General features: G+C 35.7%; 1 protein-coding gene across 1 annotated transcript in view; it reads left to right on the top strand.

Annotated features, from left to right (window-relative positions):
- The window catches only part of Kitlg (KIT ligand), a 152,870-nt gene that overhangs the window by 98,107 nt on the left and 48,111 nt on the right, over positions 1 to 6,652 (top strand). The window contains exon 10 of the transcript XR_001235502.1: positions 3,878 to 3,971. The gene's annotated coding sequence lies outside the window, so the exon portion shown is untranslated. The remainder of the gene's footprint in view (positions 1 to 3,877; positions 3,972 to 6,652) is intronic.

The following is a 6,652-nucleotide window of genomic DNA, read 5'->3' as shown; positions in this document are numbered from 1 at the left end:
GAGAGAGAGAGAGAGAGAGAGAGAGAGAGAGAGAGAGAGAGAGAGAGAATGCATGTGTTTTTGTGAGGAGAGACATACAGAAAAACAATAAGAGGCAGAGACTATAAGAACTGACTTTATGATAATAAAAACATCCATGCCCAAAAGCAGGAAAAGATGATGTTCCAGCCAGAAGAGTGAATTTGCTCTTCCTCTGCCTTTTCATTCTATTCAGCTTCTGGAAAAGTTGAATAATGCTCTCTCTTGTAGGTTAGGACAGATCTTCTTCACTCAGTCCACCAATTCAAATGCTAATCTCTTCTGAGCGTATCCACACAGACACTCAGGAATGATGTTTTACTACATATATGGGCATCCCTTAGCTCAACAAGTGCACGCCTAAGATTGATCATAATAAAGTAACAATAAAATGCCATAAGAAAATAAAAGCTTACATAATTCTGGTCCACCAGGTAAGGAAGGTTTCATGGAGGATGTAGCATAGCTTTAAAAGGAAGAACATATTTTCCAAGTGTATGATGGAGAGAGGGGTCATCTTACTCATAGAAGTAATGCATCAGAATGCTTTCAATAAAAAAAAAAAAGGATGCTTTCAACAAACTCATAGTAGAAAAGTGGATTCCAAATAACATTGTGATAAAATGCATTTATTCATGAAACTAGAGATTGTGAGGCCAGGTGGGCTTCATAGAGAACATTATCTAATGGCTCTTGTCTTCTTGCTTTATGATCCCTCATTTCTGGATTAACTTTGTCCTTAGTCTGGCTTCCCTCACAGGAGAAAAAGAGCTGTGATAGTTCCAATATTTAAGCCCTCATACTGCAAGATCCAGAGAAAAAGTGAAAGCTCTCAGAATTTTCTGTGATCCCAACCCTGCCCCTAAATTAGTCATGCTGGGTATGCATATTTAGTAGACCACCTGGTGTTAACTTGATTTGTCTGAATCAACCATTATGAAGTAGAAACAGGTTATATGTTTGGATTAAAATAATCATGGCCACTTTGGATCTGAGGTGGGGCCATTTCTCTCTAAATCCTTGTTTATTGTCTAGTGGGGTTGGAAGATTATTGGACAAGCCACTGTAACATCCATACACATGGACTATGTGTTTATAGAAGGAAGCTAAAACCATGAAAATAATTCATTATGGGAAGGGTAATTTGAGACTAGATTAGATATGGCCTTGCATGAATGGATAAAAATATTGGGCTTTATTACTGAGCTGCTAAAAAGCCACAGAAATTCTCTTTAAGCAGAGGTACTCCACAGAAAACAAATGATAAGATTATTCTATATGTCTTTGAAATTTTTAACATCCTAAATATAATTCTTGAAGCATCTGTAGGAAAATAAATGCACCATGAAACCACAATGTTAAATAGAGTAAATCAGACACACAAGCTTAAATATTGCATGGCTTCCCTTATATGAAACTCTTAATACTTAAAGTATGAAATGAAAGACAAATAATAGGAAACAAGAGAAAAAAGTTATTGTATTCTAAATATGTTTCTGCTGTCAGTTTCTGACTTCAGTCGAATATGATATGTAGGAGAGCTTACTTTGCAGGATTTCCAATTCTTTGGCTATGTTAAGGTATTTGTTGAAAAAAAATTCTGGAACAACATAAAAACTAGATTGGAGAAAATGAAAAAATAAAAATTATCTTGGTGTTTAGTGTAATATTCTGGGATAGGTTGGACTTGGGGCAAAGAGAGAGGAGCTTAATTGGGAAGATATTTCTCACATGAAACCAATAAGAATTTAAAATTAAGTAGATAGACCTCTGGATAATACATAAAGAAAAAAGACAAATGAATATGATTTTTGTAAGCTGGAGGTCAAAAATATATAATGGTTTTCAACAGGGAGAGAGAACATGGGAGACAGGGAGGGAGCGGGAGAAAATCTTATGGGGAATATCAAGTTAGGAAAGAGCAGAAGCAGTTCTCTCAGGAACAGGATGTGTGGTAGAATTTTGTTGTATTTTGATAGCAAGGCATTCAATTTCCCTGCTTTATGGAACTCTAATTACCCTTCTGGTATTTCCAGGGAAGCACTGCTTCTCCCTTGGTTACAATCTGATAGGTCAGTAACTGGAGGTCTTGATTTTACCTAGCTAAGAAGCAACATCTAGAACCCAAAATAGGTCACAGCATGCTCTCCCCTTTGAAATTAAAGTGTGAGCAGAGTGACAAGAGATTGGAAATAGATGGATCCATTGAAGAAGTGAGGCCTGGAATACCAAGTTGTTTTTGCTGCTGAATAAACTATTTTTATTTCCTGAGATTTTCTTGTTTCCCATAGAATCTCTATGGGAAGTCTATGTCTCTTGACTTCTTAATTCTGAAATCTATGTATATCGTTCTGATAAATCCCATTTTCTGTGGAAGAGTCTATCTGTGTCACTCCAGTCAAAAAACTAATTGACACAGAAAGACAAAAATACAACCTTTGAAGAATATTATGCTTTACAGAGTAGTTACTGAGGATGGTCTTATAAGACATACAATTCTAGGATACATATAAACTATGCTACCATTATGAAGAATCAGAGACTTGAGAAAGACATAGATTATTTTTAACTGCTGTTGAAAAAAGTAGGTTAAAAACAAGTAAGAATAATGAAAAGAATTATAAATCTCAGGCAGGGGGTATAGCTCAGCAGCATAACACTTCCCTGGCAAGTGCAAAGTCCTGAGTTCAAATCCCAGTACCAAAAAAAAAGGAATTATAGATCTCACTAAAGCTGAAAAATATAAAATTTGATGTCTTGCAACCAACATAATTATGTAAATTTCTTTAATAGCAATTAAGAAAGCATGGAATGTATTTAAACAAAGCAAACTCCTAAACAATGAAAATCAGATTGAGATGTTGATGTGATATATACTCTACAAATAAGTCAAGACAGTGAAAGAATGAAGTGGGTTATGAATATGTATTGGATATGATGAGCCCCAGGATTCTGCATAGCTAGATCTTATACATGAGGGTAGACGGAATCAGTAACATCTTAACCTATAAGGACAGTGGCAAGGGTAAGATTCAGGACCAATTCCAGCAAGAATATTTATCTACTTGTCTATCGACAGCACAGACCAAGGGAAAACAGTCTGTGACTGAATACAAAAAAATAAGAGGTATTAACTCTAAATGCAGTAGAGTCTTAAACTCAGAGATTTAAAAAATGCAACAAATATGGAAAATGAATGATAAATTCAGAAATTTGGGGGGAGACAGAACAGATTGATGTAAGTGAATAAATCAGACACACAGCTTAAATTCACATGGTTTGTCTTCTATGAAATAGAGACTGACACACGCAATGACTGATCTAGCTGACTTGGAGAACATTTACAGCATTAAGACACAGGTCATATTTGCCTGTTGAAAGGGGCTTTGATAATAGTTAAATGAAGCTAAGACTAGAAACTAATGATAAATGAATTGGAGAGTAGGGAAGAGCATAATAAAAGCAAAAACCAAACTTGACTAATCTGAGATAGCAGAGGTGGAGAAATGGAAGAACTCATTCAAAAAGAGAAATCTCAAGATTAAAATACTAGAGGGCTGAAGAGCCATGGAAGTGGGTTAGAGGGCAAGGCTGTTATTGTAAATCGGATCAAGGAAATGGCTCTAGAGTAAGTGCCAAACATAGAAATTAATGATGGTTGTTCAAATTTGTCAAAAGAAAAGGTTAAAAAAAAAGTCAACCTTCTTAGGGAAAAAATGTTTCTGGAAGATGAGTCAATGATGAGGAGACAGAATGAGCTATGGTGAAGAATTGAGACACTGATTAAATCAGGAATCCCAGTTTTGTGGTAATTGTGTTTTCCTCACTGTCCTTTTTTTCCCCTGTTCTGGATTTCCAGGTCAGTGCTGTCTTCCTGAAAGGTTTCCTCGAAGAGACTGACATCATCATTGTGAGAAACAAGCTCACTTACCCAGACAGGCTTCTTCTGCAGGGTGAGTACTGTCATCACAACCTCTCACGAAAGGCTTGGGAGAAGGTGGGGAGCTTATCAAGTTCCTTGTCCTGAGGAACAGTGACAAACAGAAGGCAGTGAAATCCTAGACAGGGGGCTGAGGTGCTTGACACTGCAGCTACGTGGTGGGGGTGGGTGTCGTGGATGGGACACACTGGATGCATTTTTAGGCCATACTCTACATGCACCATGGGGGAAAGATGCTTCAAAAATAATTTTTTAAGATGACTCATAGTAGTAAGGAGCATGGACTTGGGAAAGAAATCTTAATTAAAATATTGGCTCTTGAACTTAGTGTAACTTCAAGCAACTTTCTTACCTCTCTGAGTGTTTCATCCTCTTTCAACTTGCTATTAATATTTTATTACATAATGTACATACATGAAACAAAATCAATAATTATTCTCTCACTCACAAGGGCCATTCTTTGAGTAAACTGTTAAATATACAGTAAGTGTCTCTTAAATGGTAGCTTAAAACCAAATCTAAACAGATCCAAGTAGTTTTGGGTTTCTGATTCCTATTATTTTTATCTTACCATTGAATTTATTTTAATTATTCATCTTATTTATCATTTATTTTGTCCTGATCCTTTTATTTTTAACCTGACACATTCACCTTACAGCTATATTTTCCATTTTTTAATTTTTTTTATTTTTTAATTTTATTTTTTATTTCTTTTTTTATTTTAAAGGGAAAAGATAACAAAATAATAACAACATGGATAAAAACAAAATGAAACAAAAACAATAAAAATAATATAAGATTTCAAAACAGAATGATAGGAATTAACAGTGGTTGTTGTATCACATATTGTTATCTTCTACGAAGTTGCTCAAATTACCAGATGTAAGAATGCAAGGTTGATCAAACCACTAAAGAGAATAAAAAATAAAAACAAAAAAATTAGAAACCATATAGAGCTTCACTAGACAAGATGGTAGGAATTCTGCAATGGTCACTATATTGCACATTGTTGTCTTCAGATTAGTTGTTCAGATTACCAGATATAAGAATGCAATATTGGTCAAAAAAATTTAAGTATTAACTGTTCCTTTCAATAAACCCTTAACCCTCAGCAGCATTATTTATTTATTTAATTATTTCATTTTTTATTGTAGTATCTGTATCATGGTATAAAAAGTATTATAGTCATAATCGTTTTCCTTGACCATGCAAATTCAGTAGATATTACATATCCAATGAAAATGCAAAAAACAAACCAAACACTATCATCCCCTTACTCTCAACACTCTGATCACTTCTCGTCACACTAAGCCCTGGAAACCCCTACCGTGGAATACAAGACACCCTGCACAAGGTCCTGACTCCCTCTCGTGGGACTTTCTTCAGTTCACTCCTCCCCTCCAGCCACCATTGTCTGGCTCATCTAGTGCTAGGCCCTGTGTGCTTCTAGAACATTCCAACTGCATTCTCATTTCAGAGCATTTGGACTTGTTTTTTCCTTCTAGAAAGCTCATCCTCAGATAATGTGGATAGCCAAAAGACCTTTTCTGATCAACCCATAAAATGGAGCATATCTACCTTCTCATTCATATCCTTTCTGACTTTTTCCCCTTATAATACTGATCATTTCCAGAAAATGTGTTACAAGTTTATATGTGTGTGTGTGTGTGTGTGTTGCTCAGTATCAAACCTAGGGCCTCACTACTACAGAGCAAGGACTCTACCACTGAGCCATGCCCCAATGACATGAGTTGTTTATTTTTTTATTTATAACATTCTCACTAAGCACCAAGAAAGTACAGAATTCGCTTCATCACAATGACTGAAAGAATCATTGCTTCAGTCAGTTAAAGTTTATCAGAGAAGTTGAAGATTGTTATGCAGTTTATAAAGGCAAAATTATTTTGTCAACAATGTGTATTTTACTTATTTACCTGGAAATTATTGAGTAGTTAATCTTTATTGAGTAATTATTACTCTTTATTAAGTAAATCACCAGGAATTTTCATCACAAGTTTTAACACCTTAATGACACCAAGGCCTCTGCTCTAGTGCTTGCCCTCCTTGCTCAGGCCTTAACAGGGTTTAGAAGAAGACGCATCCTTAGCAGACACCAGGAAAGATGGCTGTGTGTTCTCCTTTCTCTGTCATCTGACCACCAGCACATTTCTTTTTCAGAGCAGAGAAGACCTTTGACTTCAGAAAAGCCTAATAAAGACTTTCACATTGTGTTACACAATCTCTGTTAATAATATAGATTTGTCAGCAGTATTGGTCCAAACTCACTTTCTTCTGTTTCACTTTTTTTTTCATTTTGCGATTTCCTTTTTTGTCTATAATGAATTTTAATGAATAGTCTTCCTCCTTGTACAGAAACAAATCAACTCAGTGCAAAGAAAAAACCTTCACCTTGCTTTGAAAGAGGAAAATGGGTCTTTCTGCTCTTCATCTACTGGTGATTAAATATTTCCCCAAAGTTCAAAATGTTACTTCTGATTTTGGAATGCACACTGTCAGCTTTTGATGGGATATTCAAGTCATTTAGGATGAATGTCAAAGACTATTATACAGGCAGACTTCTTTGGAAATTTCCTCAAGTCAACTCTTGAAAATTGTTCATGCCGGATGGGGTGGCACACACCTGTAATCCCCGCACTTAGTAAGCTTAGGCAGGAGGATCGTTCTGAGTTTGAG

This window comes from Chinchilla lanigera, unplaced genomic scaffold (assembly GCF_000276665.1).
Source record: "Chinchilla lanigera isolate Chin_1 unplaced genomic scaffold, ChiLan1.0 scaffold00004, whole genome shotgun sequence".
In the NCBI taxonomy this organism is placed as follows: domain Eukaryota; kingdom Metazoa; phylum Chordata; class Mammalia; order Rodentia; family Chinchillidae; genus Chinchilla; species Chinchilla lanigera.
This window is presented reverse-complemented; position numbering and strand designations above follow the sequence as displayed.